General features: G+C 41.4%; 1 pseudogene; it reads right to left on the bottom strand.

Moving 5' to 3' along the window:
• Nucleotides 1-810: 810 nt before the first annotated feature.
• LOC110485133 overlaps nucleotides 811-21,566 on the bottom strand; it is a 99,924-nt pseudogene continuing 79,168 nt past the window's right edge.

The following is a 21,566-nucleotide window of genomic DNA, read 5'->3' as shown; positions in this document are numbered from 1 at the left end:
ATTGTCCATTTGGAAGACCCATTTGCGACCAAGCTTTAACTTCCTGACTGATGTCTTGAGATGTTGCTTCACTATATCCACATAATTTTCCACCCTCATGATGCCATCTATATTGTGAAGTGCACCAGTCCCTCCTGCAGCAAAGCACCCCCACAACATGATGCTGCCACCCCCATGCTTCAGAGTTGGGATGGTGTTCTTCAGCTTGCAAGCCTCCCCCTTTTTCCTCCAAACATAACAATGGTCATTTTGGCCAAACAGTTCTATTTTTGTTTCATCAGACCAGAGGACATTTCTCCAAAAAGTACGATCTTTGTCCCCGTGTGCAGTTGCAAACCGTAGTCTAGCTTTTTTTAAAGGCGGTTTTGGAGCAGTGGCTTCTTCACTGCTGAGCGGCCTTTCAGGTTATGTCGATATAGGACTCGTTTTACTGTAGGACTCGTTTTACATTTTACAATTAGCATATCAGAAGCTTCTAAAGCCATGACATCATTTTCTGGAATTTTCCAAGCTGTTTAAAGGCACAGTCAACTTAGTGTATGTAAACTTCTGACCCACTGGAATTGTGATAGTGAATTATAAGTGAAATAATCTGTAAACAATTTTTGGAAAAAGTACTTGTGTCATGCACAAAGTAGATGTCCTAACCGACTTACCAAAACTATAGTTTGATAACAAGACATTTGTGGAGTGGTTGAGAAACAAGTTATAATAACTCCAACCTAAGTGTATGTAAACTTCCAACTTCAACTGTATACCCACTAAAATGTCAGAGAAAAATGTAAGGCTTTCTATAGTTCATCAGTCAATCAATGTATCCCATCATGAGTTAAAATGTTTAATATGTAACATGTCCAAATATAGGCAGTTGTACAGGCAACATTAAGCAATTTTATTTTACAGTATTTACATGAAACAAAAGCAACATGAAAAGAAACCAAGTGAGAAGATCCTTATACTTCATCATACCATCTAAAATTTGAGAGAGAAAAAAAACAGGTTTCCTATGGCTCATCAGTCAATCAATTTAGTTAAAATGTTTAATATGTAACATGTCCAAATATTGGCAGTTAAACAATTAAGCACTTTTATTTTACTGTATTTACATGACACAAAAGCAATCGCGAAAGAAACTAAGTCGGAAGATCCTTGTACTTCATCATACCCTCCCCTTTAGTTGTGTAGGCTACATGGAGTCAGCAAGGGACATTTAGTGTTACATGTTCAATTTGGGCCCACATATTCTCACTGACTCCCAAACGCATGAGGTAGAGGTCTTACTATGACACCCAAACACCATAACAAACAATATGAACAATGCAATTTGGCAACATTCAACTCATTGCCCACCATAAGGAAAGGGATTCTACAACTGCCCAGAGTCTCTTCAGTTTGACTGCAGTTTTAACAATAGCTTGGCGTGTATGTAAAAAAATAAACCTTACATTGCCTGGTTAAATGCCTTAAGTTTACATCTAAAGTGTATAGCATGATGTATTCTAATGCACTCATGCAGATACTGTGTTATAAGTGCAAATTAACCATACCTTAAATGTATGAATAAAGTGTTTCATTGCATACAACTATGTGCCAATTTCACAACCAGTGCATATCTGAGCATTGACAACTTTCTATGGGGTTGGAATTGAAGTGTGAAAATAAAATGACATTGCATATGGCTTCATATCAAAATGAACCTAACATATAAAAAAAAGGCAACTCATGACCAAAATTAACAGACACTTTTCTCTTTGACACCCTACCACTAAGTTTTGTAAAATTATATTGCTTGACAAGCCCTTAAAAGTAGTACCCCACAATGATTAGCCAACAACTCTTTATATCTCTCAAAGTTGGGTTGGCAACTGTACAAAATATATGCAGCATGGTTATCTACATAACATACTCATAGTGTACAACCTCAATATTCTATTTACATGAATTACAAACACATTTGTCAAGCATTTGTCAGGTAAGGTAGCATGTTCTCAGTAGTTGGTCAATACTGAAATAGTGTGATATCCAGGAATGTGGGTTTGTGTTACTATACATTTTGACTTTCAATTAAAATCATAAGGTTCATTTAAAAACAGGACACATCCAAGGTCGCTTGCTTGATGAATGGTCCGATTGCATCTGAGACCAAGGAGTTGCAGAGTCAGACATGTCCTTCTCGTCATATTCTGTTCCCATCAGGACATGAATTCCAATTTATGACCAGAAAAATAAATCTAATTGCAATTTTCAATGACTGAATTTAATTCAGATTCATAATCTCTTAAAGTGTAACTGAAACCAACCCTGGGCCATGTTCATTAAGGCATACAATGGAAAATGTTTTGACACCGACAATGAAACCTAAGGTTTCTTATTGGACAGGTTCAGATAGTACAGCCCTGTATCACTTCGTATCAGAAAGTTTTGTGCCTACTGAACAGGACCCTGGTTACCAGAGCACAGGGTGGTTAGTAACTGTTCTCGTGTCCAGCCAGGATGTATTGGTTGCTGTGCGCTGTAGGGTTGTCTGTAGGTCTGCTCTCCAGCACCACAACCCTGCAATCAAAAGGTACAATAGGGGTGTATTCAGTGATGTGAAATGTTCTCAATGTTGCAGATAGAAATTAAATTAATAGAGTTGACCCCATTACTGTCCCTATTCCATCTGACAGACAATCATGTCTGTTCTACACAAAACATTTCTATCTGAACCTTTTATATTGTTACATCCTCCTGAACAGCACTAAGTCACTTTATGGCCACAGACCGACTTGATGGCACAGACGATCAGATCTCACAATGCTTCGATAAGTGTTAAACATGGCATGAACTGCATGAAAATACGATATATTAATCTTCAGAGATGCGACTGCAAAAAATAAGATCTGGAACGCCACTATTACAGGCACTAATCGAGGAACTTTTTTTTAAACATTTTTTTTTTTTAACTTGCATAGTTTTTTAAAATGAATTTGACTGCAGTCAGAAATGAGGGAGATACAGTTGAAATTGGAAGTTTACATACACATTACCCAAATACATTTAAACTCAGCTTTTCACAATTCCTGACATCTAATCCTAGTAAAAATTCCCTGTCTTAGGTCAGTTAGGATCACCCCTTTATTTTAGGAATGTGAAATGTCAGAATAATAGTAGAGAATTATTTATTTCAGCTTTTATTTCTTTCATCACATTCCCAGTGGGTCAGACGTTTACATACACTCAATTAGTATTTGATAGCCTTTAAATTGTCCAATTGACTCAAATTATGTCAATTAGACAGTCGTGAAGAGGGCATGACAAAGCCTATTCCCCCTCAGGTAACTAAAAATATTTGGCATGGGTCCTGAGATCCTCAAAAGGTTCTACAGCTGCAACATCGAGAGCATCCTGGTTGCATCACTGCCTCGTACCGCAATTGCTCTGCCTCTGACCGCAAGGCACTACAGAGGGTAGTGCGTACGGCCCAGTACATCACTGGTGCTAAGCTGCCTGCCATCCAGGACCTCTACACCAGGCGGTGTCAGAGGAAGGCCCTAAAAATGGTCAAAGACCCCAGCCATAGACTGTTCTCTCTACTACCGCATGGCAAGCGGTACCGGAGTGCCAAGTCTAGGACAAAAATGCTTCTCAACAGCTTTTACCCCCAAGCCATAAGACAAACTAAACTGACAGGTAATCAAATGGCTACCCGGACTATTTGCATTGTGAGGCCCCCCCTCTTTTTACGGTGCTGCTACTCTCTGTTTACCATATATGCATAGTCACTATAACTATACACTCATGTACATACTACCTCAATTGGGCCGAACAACCCCTGCTCCCGCACATTGGCTAACCGGGCTATCTGCGTTGTGTCCCACCCACAACCTGCCAACCCCTCTTTTACGCTACTGCTACTCTCTGTTGAACATATATGCATAGTCACTTTAACCATATCTACATGTACATACTACCTCAATCAGCCTGACTAACCGGTGTCTGTATGTAGCCTATTATGTTTTAGTCAAATATTATATCTGTTTGGGCTTCTTGTGGTCAATTTGCAGGTTACAAATTCTTTGTAATTATGTTCCGGCCCCCTGACCATCCGCTCATGAAAAGAAATCGGCTCGAGGCTGAATCTACTGTAGTTGATGATACTTGCTAAACGGATTTAGCCTCAATCTAAAAATGGATTTCTCACCTGTCTGATCCTAGGAGTCGGAATATCCTGGTGTTGTCGGAAATTTCCTGTGTAATCTGGTGGGAATATGGACAAGATCCAATAGTTAGGTTTGGTCCTGGTCAGTCCCTTGATGGGAGACCAGATGCTGCTGGAAGTGGTGTTGGAGGGCCAGTAGGAGGCACTCTTTGCTCTGGTCTAAAAAATATCCCAATGCCCCACTGCAGTGATTGGGGACACTGCCTTGTGTAGGGTGCTGTCTTTCGGATGGGCCGTTAAACGGGTGCCCTGACTCTTTGAGGTCATGAAAGATCCCATGGCACTTATCGTAAGAGTAGGGGTGTTAACCCCGGTGTCCTAACTAAATTCCCAATCTGGCCCTCAAACCATCAGTCACCTAATAATCCCCAGTTTACAATTGTCTCATTCAACCCCCTCCTCTCCCCTGTAACTATTCCCCAGGTCGTTGCTGTAAATGAGAACGTGTTCTCAGTCAACTTACCTGGTAAAATAACGAATAAATTAAAAAAACATTACAACAATAAACAGTTCAACTGTATATTGGTTATATACAATTATTGCGTCCGCCGGGGCATTGACACAACTTGCCTCATTAGATTTGAAACTCCGTCCTTGCATGCCATGTCTCCAGAAAGCCAGAACACTGTCTTGAAGGCAGACTGTGGAAAAGATTCATGTTTAATATACCGTATGAAAAATTCAATTTTGCCAAAATGTAATTTATCATAACATGACTGTGATACTATGCTCTCCTCTCCATTCTATAGCTGTTGATACATGTGTGTGTGTGTGTGTGTGTGTGTGTGCGTGTGCGTGTGCGTGTGCGTGTGCGTGTTTTAGCTAATCTCTAGCAAAGGGGTAAAGGGCGATTACCTATCGACTCAATCTGGAAATTAAACGTCAGCTCAGCTGAAAGCTTTCTACTAGACTTCAGCCTCCCCTGCAGATTCACAATCTTAATGGATCCTGAGGGGGAAAATAACATATGGAAGTTAAACAATGATGCTATTACAAGAGACTGAAGACATCCAGGCACAAAATGGCTGCCGTCCATCCAGGCGGCAGCCATTGGTGGCTATTGAGGTGAGTTTCCCCCATGTCATTTAAAGGATAGCTCAGTGATAAAACATTATACACTGTTAATATATTGTCATAGTGTTATTAGCAATGCATACAATTAATGTACAATGCATGTATAATCTATATAGATAATATTACAATACAAATCAGATTTTTGGATAGTCAAGACATGCTGCTAGACTCACGATCCAGGCAGACAAGAATGGTGTCTCTTTCCAGTTGAGTCACATGGATAACACAGGTCTGTGGAGTGTCTAGGAGGAGATTAAACATAAAAACCTCAACTAACCATTTCATCTGTTGCTTTATTAACGTCAAACATTTTCCATTATGAATGTGCACAACGATATAGGACTATATTTTCTCTATAATTGTTTACTTTTGAAAAGTTAACAATTTCCAGTAAGGTCAATGTGTAGAATGTAAACGTCAGTCTCCAGTGTGTGCTACGATAAAAAAGAAAAATACATATTTAATGTTTTTTTTTATTTCAATGAAGTTCCATATTAAAGGAGCACTAAAATCTAGAGTTGTGTCAAGTCTATGTCAATGAGGAGTCAAGGTCAGTCTTTGAATGAGACCTTACCGGACTCTTTGAGCCAGGGGCAAACGGTGTTGGGGTCCAGCGTCTCAAAGCGTACCACCTGGTTGAGCTCCGTGCCCTTGTTGACGCCCATACAGATGAGGAGGTACTGGTGCTCGGGCACCACAAGCATCTCAAAAAACTCCATCGGGCAGGGCAAGGGAAAGTCAATGTTCTTAGGAGGAGAGGGTTAGCATTAGGCTTGTCAATGTTAGGAAGACAGGGTGAGCATTATCATTATGCTACATGGTCTAGACTCTAGCATGTTATCATGCTAATCTCAAAATCATTATTCTTGGGAGGAGGAGAGTTAGCATTAGGCATGTAGACGGGGTTGGCTTACAATCAAAGTATTATTGACAACATGTACGATATATATAGAACAAAACATAAATAAAAGGGTAAGCATTAGCATTAGCTCGTCGGTTACAAAGCAAGGTTAGCTTAGTCTCAAACACAAACACTTCCAGTGCCAGCGGGCAGGGGGAAGTCAGTGTTTTTAGGAAGAGGGAAGTGTGTTTCCATTAGCATGTAGGCTACAAAGTAAAGGGATGTCTCTTAGCATATCTCAAACACCTCCATTTGACAGGGCAGTTAGGGGAAAGTTGTGGATTGTTATTAGTCAATTCTTCCCCGGAAGCTCTTAGCATAGCTAGTGTCAATGCTTTTTTGTTTTTGGTTGAAACCTCAATGGCCAAACTCTTATATGGCTATGACATGGGTTGTCAGCACTCCTCAAAGGTTTGGGGAGAGTGAGCCTGGCAAACTGATGGAGATGGCTAAAAAATGCAGACATAAAAATTCTTACCTTGATGAGCATGAACTTCTGCATGGGCTCCACCCATTCCAACATGACCACACTGGATTGGAAGGCTCCACACAAGTGCTTGTGGCCCGTGTAAGGATTTCTCATTAAGGGGGAATAGTTGGTAGTCAGCCGGGGTTGTCAATCATACTAAGCTGGGACCACAATAATGTATTTCAAAGACCTTTCTACTATTGGTACCCAGTTGAAGAGGTTGTTGTCCTAATTGGTTATAAGGGGAATGGAGAACTATTGTGTTTATTACATGTAGTGAAGTGATGCATCTACTCTCAATCTTGTAGCAAGATTATGTAGCAAGTTGTTGGAAAGTAGTGGGTCTGACGTAGACAGAGATGAAAACCGAGGGGGGAGAGAGAGAGAGAAAAATCATGTCCATGACTACTCACCCACACAGCACTTCTGACATCCCTTGGTGTCGGGAATCCTGTTGGCGATGGAAAATTTCCTAAAAACCACAATAACAAAGTCTCAAAAGTAGGACTCTACCCACAGAAAACTCCTACACACAGAGGCATCGCCATCTTCTTACCTTGGAATGATTTTGGTGGGTGGGGATGGCCATTGGCAGCTTCTGCATCTGTAGAGCGTGCTCATACAGACCCGCCAGATTGTGACAGTAGAGCTGCGAGGCTTTTCCTGCCAAAAAACACAACGAACACACCTTTTGAATGCTTTGAAGGCAATTATAATATCTTTAATTTTCACGCAAAAAGTGCATCATCTAACTGCTTGTATATCTGGAGCAAGTATCGACAGGTAGAATTTACATTTACAAGTGCATATTTCATGATACAATTAGACTAATGCTCTTGATGACAGATTGTTGCTTATGATTTATGTTTTTAATGTCTGTCACAGTCATTGTGTGCGGCCAAAGGTACATTTAAATGTGTCTGGAGAATCTATTCTATTCTGGAAACTACAAACAAACAACGTAAAACTTTGTGTGCACTACAGTTATTTGTTGAGATATATTAGCAATGTGTGGCAATACAGGTTTCTATGATGAATCCTTACCAGATATGGAGAGCAGACTATTACTCATGACATAAAGCCACGTACACCTCCGGGGAAAGAGCTAGGAAATATTTTTTTTAATCTGTTTTTAATAGTTCTGTAGGTGGTCAAATCAAATCATAATCCGTGTCTCATTGACCAGTTCTGGATAAAACCTCAAATCCTTGTGGATAAAACCTTGTGGATCAAACCTCAAATCCTTGTGGATAAAACCTTGTGGATCAAACCTCAAATCCTTTACTTACGTCACAAAGAAGCAAGCATTCAAATTGAACTATAATTTGTAATTTGATGTGACAGAGAATATTTCAATCTTCACATAAATACATAGATTATGTTTAATACATAACATAAAAAACATTGGAAGCAGTTAGAACAATTGACATTTACTGACAAAAATATCATTCAAATGAAATAATGAGACACTGACCTGTTCCATGGAGGAGTCATGCAGTTCGTTGAGATTTAGAGTGTAAATACCCTCTTCGGCACCGAATAGCAGGTATTGGTCTAAAACAGATAATTAAACAATCATTAAGTATTATAACAGAGAGAGACCGGTAAACTTGGACAATACACACATTGCTTAGGACTCTGCCTAAGAAGGAAACTAATAGTAGCACATGCAAACTGCAAATAAGACATAGGTTAAGACAAAGACGAAAGTCAAGTTAGCTTAGACTCCTGTTCTAGGTTTCTCCAAGCCTTTCTCGAACAAGAATACAGTGGGACACCTGGTAGCGCGAGACTGAAAATAAAGTAATCCAATCAATTGCAGATAAAGGTCAACCGCACAGCGGGTTTGGTCAAAATATTAACCGTGCTCCGTCTGTCAGACCCTGCACACCCCACACCCTTGCAGACATTGTCATTGAACATTGACACAAATCCACATGATCTGTCCTTAAAATACAGCATAAATACAGTTTCCTGTTATCTGCAATTGATGGAATCAGGGTCCACGGCAGTTAGACAGAAATGAATTGGCAAGAGGCCCACCTCTCGTGTTGGGGTTGATCCATGACGCCGCACAGTGGATCTTTAGAGGGCAGCCATTGAAGACTTTGGAGAAACAGGCTCCCATCTGTGCAGCGAAAACAGAATGTAGATGTTTAGTTATAGTTGATCAATGTAGAGCACCTGGAAAAACCCTTTATAAATTCAGTCCAATATAATAAATAGATTTTAAAACTAAGTTATGGCAGGATCTCTAGCTCGAGGGTTGCGGTAATTACAAATGTGTTATGAACTCATCACTACTACTTTTAGGTTGCTAATGAATTAATTACAATTCACATAAATTATTTAGATAATGAATGTGTAATCAACACATTTGTGCTTTTGTTTCTGTATCTTAGTGCTCATTTGCTTTTTCCTAGGACAGAGTTATAGTTTTCTACTTGACAATGCGTGTGTGTAAGAGCAGGTAAGGGGTGTTAAGACTTACGTGGACTTTTGGCGTGGGGGGAAGGCCATTACTGATTGGTTTCTGAGGAAACAGGAAATGACATCATCATACCAAGGTCAGTGTAGAATAATTAACAATCATAGTTAAAATATACTGCATATTATACTGTAATATTATTAAATATGAAAATAATATGTGGATCTATTGAGCTGTGCGTTAACAATGGCATCACTCTGTCTATCAGTGCTGTAATATCTTGGGAAAAACACAGTAGCACTTTAAGTGAACTATAAGTGATCTTTAAATCATGAGTCGTTGCTTATTAACAAGTAACTAATGAGGTAAACATATAACAAATGCTCTTTGTTCAGAGCTCTGGATGCAAATAAAAATCCACTTCTAAGAAGAATGAGAAGATTTATGTTTAGTCATAATGCAAAACTGCATAATTATCTATTTTGCAATGACAATTTAAGTCTTATTATTGCTGTTAGGGCATGTTAATGAATTAATCACCATTTACATTCATTATTCACCAAATAAATCACTTTCAGGTAATGCATAGTAAAGTTAGTATGTAAAAATGTGAAAAGGTCAGAAACATTTTAAATAACACTTTCTATGAACCAGCGCTGTGCAATGCATTATGAATAGATTAACGCATGATGTACATAATGAACACCTCATTATAGATATTAATGAATTAATGACAGCCATGACCGGTTATCAATATAATGCACTTTACTACCTATATGTTTAACACATAATGCTTACAGGAAGTCTTATAATGCACTATGGATTTGACAGAATCCACTTCAAGTGCATTATATACAGAAAATTCACCAAAAGTGTCGCCACCAATTTTTACGCACAGCTTCTGACCAAGGCTAAATGACTATGATGTTACCGGAATCTCTTTCCTGTCCTTCCTCGTGGTGACACAAGGTGGCATAGTAGACTGCTTCTCGGCAACACCAGCATCCCCGCTCACTTCTGATGGGCTGAACCCATTGCCTGTTAGGAGGGAACTTAATTATTGATTCATTTTGAAATATTACATTATTGAAATGATTCCCCAATAGCCACAATCTGAATGGTGCTGTGGAGAGTGAAAAGGAAGCAAGAGAGTATGTGGCTCTGTGGGAACTGGGCAATTACAACAATTGTGCTGAAACAAGACACTGATCACTAAGATCACCACAGTGACTAAACTAAGATGTGTCTCAATAGTCTAAAGTGGCGTCCACTCCTCGTCTCTTCTCCTTCACCATGACATATCTAAAAACAACAGGACAGGAGAATGCAATACGATGGAATAGCCCTGGTACTAGTCCAGTTCTTTCATGTCAAATGCAGATGAAGGAAAGCTGATGATGGGAGGAAAACTATTGAGATGCACACGTGAGGGACAGTCAGCTTCGTTTGAAAGTTGGCCCCTGCCACCAGACTGCTCGAAGTGGACAGGATGTGGAAACTGGGGAAGTTTGTGTGAGTGTATTGGAGGGTGACTCATGTGGCAGAGAGGGTGTGTGACATTATCGCATGCCAACACCAGACACACCACTGCTCCTAATTAAACTGACAGGCTATAAATACTAGCTGGCAACCACAGGGTCCACTTTGGAAAAGCTGACTGGCTAAGTCAGGGAGGAGGTGGGGCGGAGCCTCTTGAGGATGTTGGCAGGATTGGAAGGAGGAAGGAGAGATCCCTGAAAACAGTGGTAGCTTTTATCTCAGCATCATCACACGTATTGTCTAAGTGGTCCAGCTTTGGTATTGTGGTTGGTATTGTGATGAATTGAAGTGACTGACTGATTCATTCATTCATTCATTCATTCGACTCACTCACCCACCGACCCATTAATTAATTCATTCAAAGGGACCACAGCTTTGGTCCTCCAATTAAGTGCAGGGGAAATAAGAAAACCCACATTAATGCATTTCTGACATAATTGTCTACAACTCCCAGAATGCACCCATTCAGTTTGTGAGCATGCATTTAAACCATGTTACCTACCTAAGCTAAGCTGCTTGTGCGGGGGGAGTCTGGGGGGCGGCGGCCTGGGCGGCACATGGGTGGCAGAGCGGACGGGGCTCTCGGTGGCTGGACAACGCTTTATAGTCCCCCCGTGGTCGTCATGGTCCCCAGGGGAGCCATGGTGAGCAGGGGAGCCATGGTGTGCAGGGGAGTTGGCAACATCCTGTGGAATGGGAATGGGCTAAGAGCAAAATACAAAACAAAGAGATGGGAATTTACCAGAACCCTGATATCCTATTTAATGAAGTCAACTGAATTTAAACAAATTACATTTGTAAAATAAAATCATACGTTGAAATTGATTTGACCCCCAACGCTACAGGATCGGCATCAAAGTACACACGTCAACATGTAAACATCATCATTAGATGTAAAGTCACACCAAGAAATACCTCAAATATTATGCTCTATTGCACACAATAGGGCTATAGGAAATATAAAAAAATGTTGTGCTATGTTCAATTTAAAGTGGTGCCACAAAATGATTCCTGTGTGTACACTGTAGTAAATAGATCATCTTGCAGGTTTATATGTGAGAAAACACTACGCTCTCAGTCTCAAAATATGGACAATGAGTAATTTGAAGAATACATACCTTGACGTTGGGAGGCGGTGGTGGAGGCTCTTTGGGCCGCATTGTGGAGCCCTTGGCACTAAGAGAGAGATAGGGCATAACTATTAGAACAATACTAATAGTTATACCTTTATTCGTGTATCATATACAGTGTACAAAACATTAAGAAGACCTTCCTAATATTGAGTTGCACCCCCCTTCCCGTTGCCCTCAGAACAGCCTCAATTCGTCAGGGCATGGACTCTACAAGGCAACAAAACCATTCCACAAAGATGCTGGCACATGTTGACTCCAATGCATCCCACAGGAGTCAAGTTGGTTAGATGTCCTTTGGGTGGTGGACCATTCTTGATTCACACAGGAAACTGTTGTATCAAACCGGTGGGCTTGTCACCTGCTACAATACCCTGTTCAAAGGCACTTAAATATTTTTGTCTTGTCCATTCACCCTCTGAATGGTACACATACACAATACATGTCTCAACTGTCTCAAGGCTTCAAAATCTTTTTTTTAACCTGCCTCCTCCCCTTCATCTACACGGATTGAAGTTTATTTAACAAGTTACATCAATAAGGGATCATAGCTTTCACCTGGATTCAGTCTGTCATGGAAAGAGCAGGTGTTCATACACTCAGTGTATATCCTGGGTCACGTTCATTAGGCACTATTTGGCATTATAAGGCATCAAATGGAAGAAAACACAGTAAATAAAAAGACGGACTACTGGACTTGTCCAATAAGAAACGCTTAATGAACATGAACCTGGCCCCTGGTAGAGTAGCCAGTTCCTATAATTTGCATAACAAAAAATGTATAGATACAATTTATAGATGAAATGTTAAGAGGACAGTTAAGTTGAAAGGAGAAAGAGGTTGAGGACAGTAGGACTTACTGTTGCATTTCATCATCATGGTCACCACCATCATTATCACCACAATCATCATCATCACCACCATCATCTAAATGAGTCTCGTGTCCCCTAAGGGAGAAGAGGGATGTACATTTCAATTCAATACAACTTTATTAATGCCTTTATTGTTGCCCCTCTAGGATTAATACAATACAATTATTTGTAGTGGTATTGAACTGAAGAGGTACAGTGGTAGAGGCATTTCTCAATCGTGGCTCAGAATCAGCTGAGGACTCCCTTCTAAGGGCTTATGAGAGATGAGGAAAGATCCACCCCCATAACAACAATCCTTTTGAGCAGAATTTCAGCAGTGGGGATGCATGCTCTTCTCCTGTCCAATGTAGAAAAATTGTTAGTAGGCACCTTGTGTCCAAAACATTTGTCATATATACATATATTCATACACATAGCTCATATATTATACAGCGCCAAATTAATCCGCCTGACTCAAGTCATTGCACGCACCCCTGTCCAAACAGGAAGCACCCTACCCCCAGCCATAAACTGCCAGTTTCAGTTCCTCTTATCTCACGACTCCTGGACACACACACACTCTACCCCCCTCTACTGGTCGGGGGCCAAGAGCAGAGGACTCTGCTGTGCACCATTGGGGCTCCTGCTCTGGCTGGAGCAGGCCCGCCTCCAACTCTTCGGGACCAGTCAGAAGACCACCACGACAAGACTCCACCTACATTATTCAATGTATAAAAAATACTGTAACCTCTGTATAGGTCCCTTTTTCACCTAACTCCCTACTGAGTTATGCAAATAGGTCCGTGCACGGTAAAACGGCAGCACAAGATATCTTTGACCTTAATAAACTGCCTTTTGTTACAACTGAAATCCACTCTGTCCAGCGTCCGTGATTTGGTCTCAACTCTCCAGTATTTGAACACTAACACATTTCAACAGTGAAATGTGATAATATGCACCATTATTCATTTCAATGTGAGGTCTACCTTAAGGCGTCCGCATGCTTCCCAACCGTAACCAATCGGAAGAGTTTGTGCATATAATGTGTTTGTTTTTGGACTTCGGTGAGGGTTTTTTCGGGGACACATTTTTTTTTCTTGAGGCAAACTGAAGTTGGTAGCCAAAGTCTACGTCCCTTCATCAGTGATTGTTCAACAGTAGGGGTTCCTCAGTAAAGTCTGTTGTCATTCAACGAGCGGTGACTCGTTTTCATGCAATTATTTTGGTTGAGAAATACTGCACCAAAACACCTTAGTTTGGATGTATTGCACAACTAAGATCTCCTCTGCAAAATGAATGATATTTCTTGCGTTATTTTGGATTCATTCGGACTACTTTGAGAAAGCATATACTGACTATGGCGTCTCAAAATGAACAAACTGTACTATTTCCGCTTTCATCTTGTTTTTCAAGCAGAGGTCTTTTGAGGTAGTATGCGAGCACACTTAGGTGACGTCTTTAGTAGTGAACCGGCCAACATTTGAGTGCCATTTCATCAACAAAGATGAAAGTAGAGAAGGCACCCGAAACAGTCAACGCCTTATTTTGAACAGAGTCTAGCTATCCATTTGTGTTGTCAAATCAAATCAAATAAATGTTTATTTGTCACATACACATGGTTAGCAGATGTTAATGCGAGTGTAGCGAAATGCTTGTGCTTCTAGTTCCGACAATGCAGTAATAACCAACAAGTAATCTAACTAACAATTCCAAAACTACTGTCTTATACACAGTGTAAGGGGATAAAGAATATGTACATAAGGATATATGAATGAGTGATGGTACAGAGCAGCATAGGCAGGATACAGTAGATGGTATCGAGTACAGTATATACATGAGGTGAGTATGTAAACAAAGTGGCATAGTTAAAGTGGCTAGTGATACATGTATTACATAAGGATGCAGTCGATTATATAGAGTACAGTATATACGTATGCATATGAGATGAATAATGTAGGGTAAGTAACATTATATAAGGTAGCATTGTTTAAAGTGGCTAGTGATATATTTTACATCATTTCCCATCAATTCCCATTATTAAAGTGGCTGGAGTTGAGTCAGTGTCAGTGTCAGTGTGTTGGCAGCAGCCACTCAATGTTAGTGGTGGCTGTTTAACAGTCTGATGGCCTTGAGATAGAAGCTGTTTTTCAGTCTCTCGGTCCCAGCTTTGATGCACCTGTACTGACCTCGCCTTCTGGATGATAGCGGGGTGAACAGGCAGTGGCTCGGGTGGTTGATGTCCTTGATGATCTTTATGGCCTTCCTGTAACATCGGGTGGTGTAGGTGTCCTGGAGGGCAGGTAGTTTGCCCCCGGTGATGCGTTGTGCAGGCCTCACTACCCTCTGGAGAGCCTTACGGTTGTGGGCGGAGCAGTTGCCGTACCAGGCGGTGATACAGCCCGCCAGGATGCTCTCGATTGTGCATCTGTAGAAGTTTGTGAGTGCTTTTTGTGACAAACCAAATTTCTTCAGCCTCCTGAGGTTGAAGAGGCGCTGCTGCGCCTTCTTCACAATGCTGTCTGTGTGAGTGGACCAATTCAGTTTGTCTGTGATGTGTATGCCGAGGAACTTAAAACTTGCTACCCTCTCCACTACTGTTCCATCGATGTGGATGGGGGGTGTTCCCTCTGCTGTTTCCTGAAGTCCACAATCATCTCCTTAGTTTTGTTGACGTTGAGTGTGAGGTTATTTTCCTGACACCACACTCCGAGGGCCCTCACCTCCTCCCTGTAGGCCGTCTCGTCGTTGTTGGTAATCAAGCCTACCACTGTTGTGTCGTCCGCAAACTTGATGATTGAGTTGGAGGCGTGCGTGGCCACGCAGTCGTGGGTGAACAGGGAGTACAGGAGAGGGCTCAGAACGCACCCTTGTGGGGCCCCAGTGTTGAGGATCAGCGGGGTGGAGATGTTGTTGCCTACCCTCACCACCTGGGGGCGGCCCGTCAGGAAGTCCAGTACCCAGTTGCACAGGGCGGGGTCGAGACCCAGGGTCTCGAGCTTGATGACGAGCTTGGAGGGTACTATGGTGTTGAATGCCGAGCTGTAGTCAATGAACAGCATTCTCACATAGGTATTCCTCTTGTCCAGATGGGTTAGGGCAGTGTGCAGTGTGGTTGAGATTGCATCGTCTGTGGACCTATAGCAAATTGGAGTGGGTCTAGGGTGTCGGGTAGGGTGGAGGTGATATGGTCCTTGACTAGTCTCTCAAAGCACTTCATGATGACGGAAGTGAGTGCTACGGGGCGGTAGTCGTTTAGCTCAGTTACCTTAGCTTTCTTGGGAACAGGAACAATGGTGGCCCTCTTGAAGCATGTGGGAACAGCAGACTGGTATAGGGATTGATTGAATATGTCCGTAAACATACCGGCCAGCTGGTCTGCGCATGCTCTGAGGGCGCGGCTGGGAATGCCGTCTGGGCCTGCAGCCTTGCGAGGGTTAACACGTTTAAATGTCTTACTCACCTCGGCTGCTGTGAAGGAGAGTCCGCATGTTTTCGTTGCAGGCCGTGTCAGTGGCTCTGTATTGTCCTCAAAGCGGGTAAAAAAGTTATTTAGTCTGCCTGGGAGCAGGACATCCTGGTCCGTGACTGGGCTGGATTTCATCTTGTAGTCCGTGATTGACTGTAGACCCTGCCACATGCCTCTTGTGTCTGAGCCGTTGAATTGAGATTCTACTTTGTCTCTGTACTGACGCTTAACTTGTTTGATAGCCTTGCGGAGGGAATAGCTGCACTGTTTGTATTCGGTCATGTTACCAGTCACCTTGCCCTGATTAAAAGCAGTGGTTCGCGCTTTCAGTTTCACGCGAATGCTGCCATCAATCCACGGTTTCTGGTTAGGGAATGTTTTAATCGTTGCTATGGGAACGACATCTTCAACGGACGTTCTAATGAACTCGCACAACGAATCAGCGTATTCGTCAATATTGTTATCTGACGCAATACGAAACATGTCCCAGTCCACGTGATGGAAGCAGTCTTGGAGTGTGGAGTCAGCTTGGTCGGACCAGCGTTGGACAGACCTCAGCGTGGGAGCCTCTTGTTTTAGTTTCTGTCTGTAGGCAGGGATCAACAAAATGGAGTCGTGGTCAGCTTTTCCGAAAGGAGGGCGGGGCAGGGCCTTATATGCGTCGCGGAAGTTAGAGTAACAATGATCCAAGGTTTTTCCACCCCTGGTTGCACAATCATTATGCTGATAAAATTTAGGGAGTCTTGTTTTCAGATTAGCTTTGTTAAAATCCCCAGCTACAATGAATGCAGCCTCCGGATAAATGGATTCCAGTTTGCAAAGAGTCAAATAAAGTTTGTTCAGAGCCATCGATGTGTCTGCTTGGGGGGGGGATATATACGGCTGTGATTATAATCGAAGAGAATTCTCTTGGTAGATAATGCGGTCTACATTTGATTGTGAGGAATTCTAAATCAGGTGAACAGAAGGATTTGAGTTCCTGTATGTTTCTTTCATCACACCATGTCTCGTTAGCCATAAGGCATACGCCCCCGCCCCTCTCCTTACCAGAAAGATGTTTGTTTCTGTCGGCGCGATGCGTGGAGAAACCTGCTGGCTGCACCGCCTCCGATAGCGTCTCTCCAGTGAGCCATGTTTCCGTGAAGCAAAGAACGTTACAGTCTCTGATGTCCCTCTGGAATGCTACCCTTGCTCGGATTTAATCAACCTTGTTGTCAAGAGACTGGACATTGGCGAGAAGAATGCTAGGGAGTGGTGCACTATGTGCCCGTCTCCGGAGTCTGACCAGAAGACCGCCTCGTTTCACCCTTTTTTCGAAGTCGTTTTTTTGGGTCGCTGCATGGGATCCATTCCGTTGTCCTGGGTGAAAGGCAGAACACAGGATCCGCGTCGCGAAAAACATATTCTTGGTCGTACTGATGGTGAGTTGACGCTGATCTTATATTCAGTAGTTCTTCTCGACTGTATGTAATGAAACCTAAGATGACCTGGTGTACTAATGTAAGAAATAACACGTAAAAAAACAAAAACACTGCATAGTTTCCTAGGAACGCGAAGCGAGGCGGCCATCTCTGTCGGCGCCGGTGGCAAGTGTGGCAAGACAACGAACATTGGAGTTGGCTATATACAGCATAAACTGATCTAGCACCTGCTCATCACTTGTGTATTGGAAATCAGTGTGCATGTATCTTTCCTGCATGAGGTGTATTTTTTTTTTACCCTGACGCTGAGAATTAATGGATGATAGCAGCACACCACGCTAGCCGCAACGAGACAAAGATTTCAATAAACAATAGCGGACATCCTGCCGGCTTTCAGTCCCTCTGCGCTATAACTGGGCATACGGCTTTAACGCCTCAGCAAGGGTGAGAAATCACCCCGGTCTCCGCGGACGTGGTTCTAAAGCAAGTTAGTCACAGAGGCAGGAGGTTAGGTCACATTAAATATTGAGTAGTGCAAGAGAGAGGTGGGGGGAGGAAGAGCGAAAAGTAAGGGGAGGAGAAAGCGAAGCTGATGATGAGAAAAATATGAGGGGAAAGGGATGATAATAAAATAGTCCAGAAATAGAAGACAGAAAATATTAACTTTTATTTATCCAGGGAAGTCACATTTATTTTTCCAATTGAGCCCTGTCCTATATAGAGAGATAGAAATGAGAAGACCGAATAGGAAAGAAAGAGTTTCAGGGAGAAAGAGAGACAGAAAGAAGGGAGAGTAAAAATTAGAAAAATGGGGAAGGAAAGACATAGCTGGGCCTACCTCTGGTTTAGCTCCTCCTCCACCGATTTCAGAAGACTCCTGTTGCGAGAAAATGACAGGAGATAATTAGAGATAAAACAGAAAATGAGATGCTGTTTACATTTGAACACAAGGGGTACTTGGCAGAGGGGGTGGTTGGGGATGAGGGAGACGATTTACAAAAACACGGTTTTATAAAAAAGGCTTTTATTGACTGTAAAGATGGCGCTAGATTGATGTTGATCGTTCAAAGGTAGATTTTGTGTCCGTTTTTTGGAAGATGCTGTGAAAGTACCCAACCACCTTCGCTTTCTTGTCTAAAAATATTAGTGGAGCCATGTTCCTTTTTGTAAAATAACTTTGCCGCCTGTTTCTCCAATCTCGATTCTCCGTGTTTTGGTTGTAAATTATTTAGTGCATACCGGGGTCGTGCACTGAGGGCAGTTCCAACAAACAAATTGCAGAGTGATTGTGTCGGAGAAAAAAAAGGCTATTTATGTTTTATGAATTAGCACTCTGCAAAACCTCTCGATAGGTAGGAAGAATGTTGGCTGAACATTAAAAAACAAACACAGACAAATATCAAAGCTGAAAGGGGTTCCTGCTAGTGAACAAAAACCTCTCAAACACACTATGCTCAGCAGTGAGCTACTCAATTTACTATTGGTGGTTCCAATGGCTCAATTATGTCATGATGCTTGCAATACAATAGTTGTGGGTTTGATTCCTGCATGGGCCACATACAGTTAACCTATACCCAGTGTACTGTAAGTTGCTTTGACAGGGTCTGCTAAAATGTATGCATCAAAATGATATCATATTAGTAGTACTGTATAAGAGTGAATGCTACATTGCGTTGTGTAGAAAGTACTAGCTGCAAAGGTTGTGGCTACACTAAATTACCATAGATTTTTTTTGGAGGGACCATTTAAACACAATACAACCACACACGTGGATACAGTGCAATGGCATTAAAATCATGGAGGATGAGTTTAAAAATTTATTTTCATTGTGGTCCTCTTGAAAATACTTTAAAACCAAAATATACAACATGAAAACAAAATACATCTAAAATACATCATCAATAGGGAAGAAAGAGCAAACGGAATAAAATAGATGACCAAGTAACTTTCATTGATACAATTATACTTTATTTTAGCCTCTGTCGCTTTAAAACATTTAGCACATAAACCATTTCTTAAGGGATAGTTCACCAAATTACAAAATGACACATTGGTTTCCTTACCCTGTAAGCAGTCTATGGACAAGGTATGACAGCAATGCATGATATGGTTTGTGGGACAAATCCTAATCAAGTCATGGGACCGATATTAGCATTTTTCGTGCATAATTTTCAAATCATCCAAAAGTATCTAAAATTGATTGTGAAGCTTAACAAAGTCACTTATAGATGTTTTGAATATGATGTGCGAAAAATGCTAATAATTGGTCCCATAACTTGAATGGGATTTGTGCCACAAATGCACTTGGAACAGTCCCAGGCAAACTAAACCAAAGCATAGATTGTTGTCATAAACCAATATGTTATTTGGTCATTTGGGTGAACTATCCCTTTAAGGTTTATCATAAAACTCCCTTGCGTAGGGATGGAGTTTATATGGTTTGGTACACCATTCCATTCCTCTGCACCAGTGTTAAGAAAATAGCTTTTTCCAGCCATGCTCCTATCGTGCAGCGGTCTGATATTGGTAACACTGGCTCTGGTGTGATGGCTACGAGAGTCTCTAATGAAATTAAAATAACCAGACAGGTAACTGGGGGCAAGGTCATGTATAACTTTTAAAATTAACAGTTTGATCTGCACCACCCGGAGATCAACTGGAAGTCAGTTCAGTTCCCTGAATTTATTAGGACAAATGTGCATTCTAGGGCTGAGCTTGAGTATAATTCTCATCAGTTGGTTTTGGGCCATTTGAAGTTTGTCTTTCAGATTTTTTTTATGCCACTGGACCATGAGATACAATCATAGTCACAGTGACACTGGATCAGAGATGTTGCCAGGGTCTGTATAGTAGGCTACTGTTTAAGAGAGGATGCTAGTATGTTGCTTTGTGTGGAGAGCACTAGCTACACATGTTGTGGCTAAGCTAAATGACCATAATCATTATTACTAGTACTGTATAAGAGCAGAGGGAGCATGCCACATTGCTAGGCTGTGTGTGGAAAGCGCAAGCTTCACATGTTATGGCTAAGTCAATTACCAACAAATATACTGTATACTAGTACTGTAGAAAGGATTCTACATTGCTATGTGTGGAAAGCGCTAGCGACACAGGTAGCGCCTAAGCTAAATTACCATATTATATTACTACTAGTCCTGTATAAGACAGGATGGTATGTTGTTAGTGTGGAAGGCGCTAGCTTAACAGGTTGTGGCTAAGCTAAATAACCAAATTATTATATTATTACTAATAATGTATATAAGGGTGCTGCATTGCTTTGTGTGAAAAGCTCAAACTTCACAGATTGTGACAAGGCCCATCGGTTAGTGTAACTGGGCGCGACACCTCTCGCCTGTCTCACTCGTGTGTCATTCCATCTGTCTCGACGCCCCACCGGCCTTGTCAAATCTCCATCTTCCCCTATTATCCCTCTCTCCTTCATTCATGGCTGTCTCTACAAATAAACAATAAAATATGAATGGAGAGTGGAAAAGTTTTGAAAAAAAGTCTACACATATTCAAGATGCCCATTAAGATTCAGTGCAATGCAACCAGAGTTGGGTTGAAATACTATTTGAAATCATTTCAAATACTTTATTTGGGCTTGATTGGCCTAGCCTAGTGGCAAAGGTACACTCCAGATAAGGTGAAGAAAACACAAAGTATTTGAAAAATGTAAAATAGTATAATCGAATCCAGGTCTGAATGCAACTTGCCTAGTCACCATACCCTTACACAAAAAAAGTTGTCTTGCAGCATGACATTCTCCTGTAGAATTCTCTGCGTTAGGTTGGAGTCATTGGAGCTAAAGGTGGTACAACCGGTTATTGAGAGTGTAAGGGGGCAATTATTTTTCACACGGGGTCATCGGGTGTTGCATAACTTTGTTTATGACATAAGTATATAATTGTTGTTATTTGTTCACTCAGGTTCCCTTTATCTAATATTAGGTTTTGGTTGAAGATCTGATAACATTCAGTATTAAATATGCAAAAATAGATCAAATCAGAAAGGAGGCAAATACTTTTTCAAGGCACTGTATCTACCTCTACTACTCCTGTATCCCTACACATTCTAAATATGGTA

The sequence above is a fragment of the Oncorhynchus mykiss genome, chromosome 13 (genome assembly GCF_013265735.2).
Source record: "Oncorhynchus mykiss isolate Arlee chromosome 13, USDA_OmykA_1.1, whole genome shotgun sequence".
Taxonomy (NCBI): Eukaryota; Metazoa; Chordata; class Actinopteri; order Salmoniformes; family Salmonidae; genus Oncorhynchus; species Oncorhynchus mykiss.
This window is presented reverse-complemented; position numbering and strand designations above follow the sequence as displayed.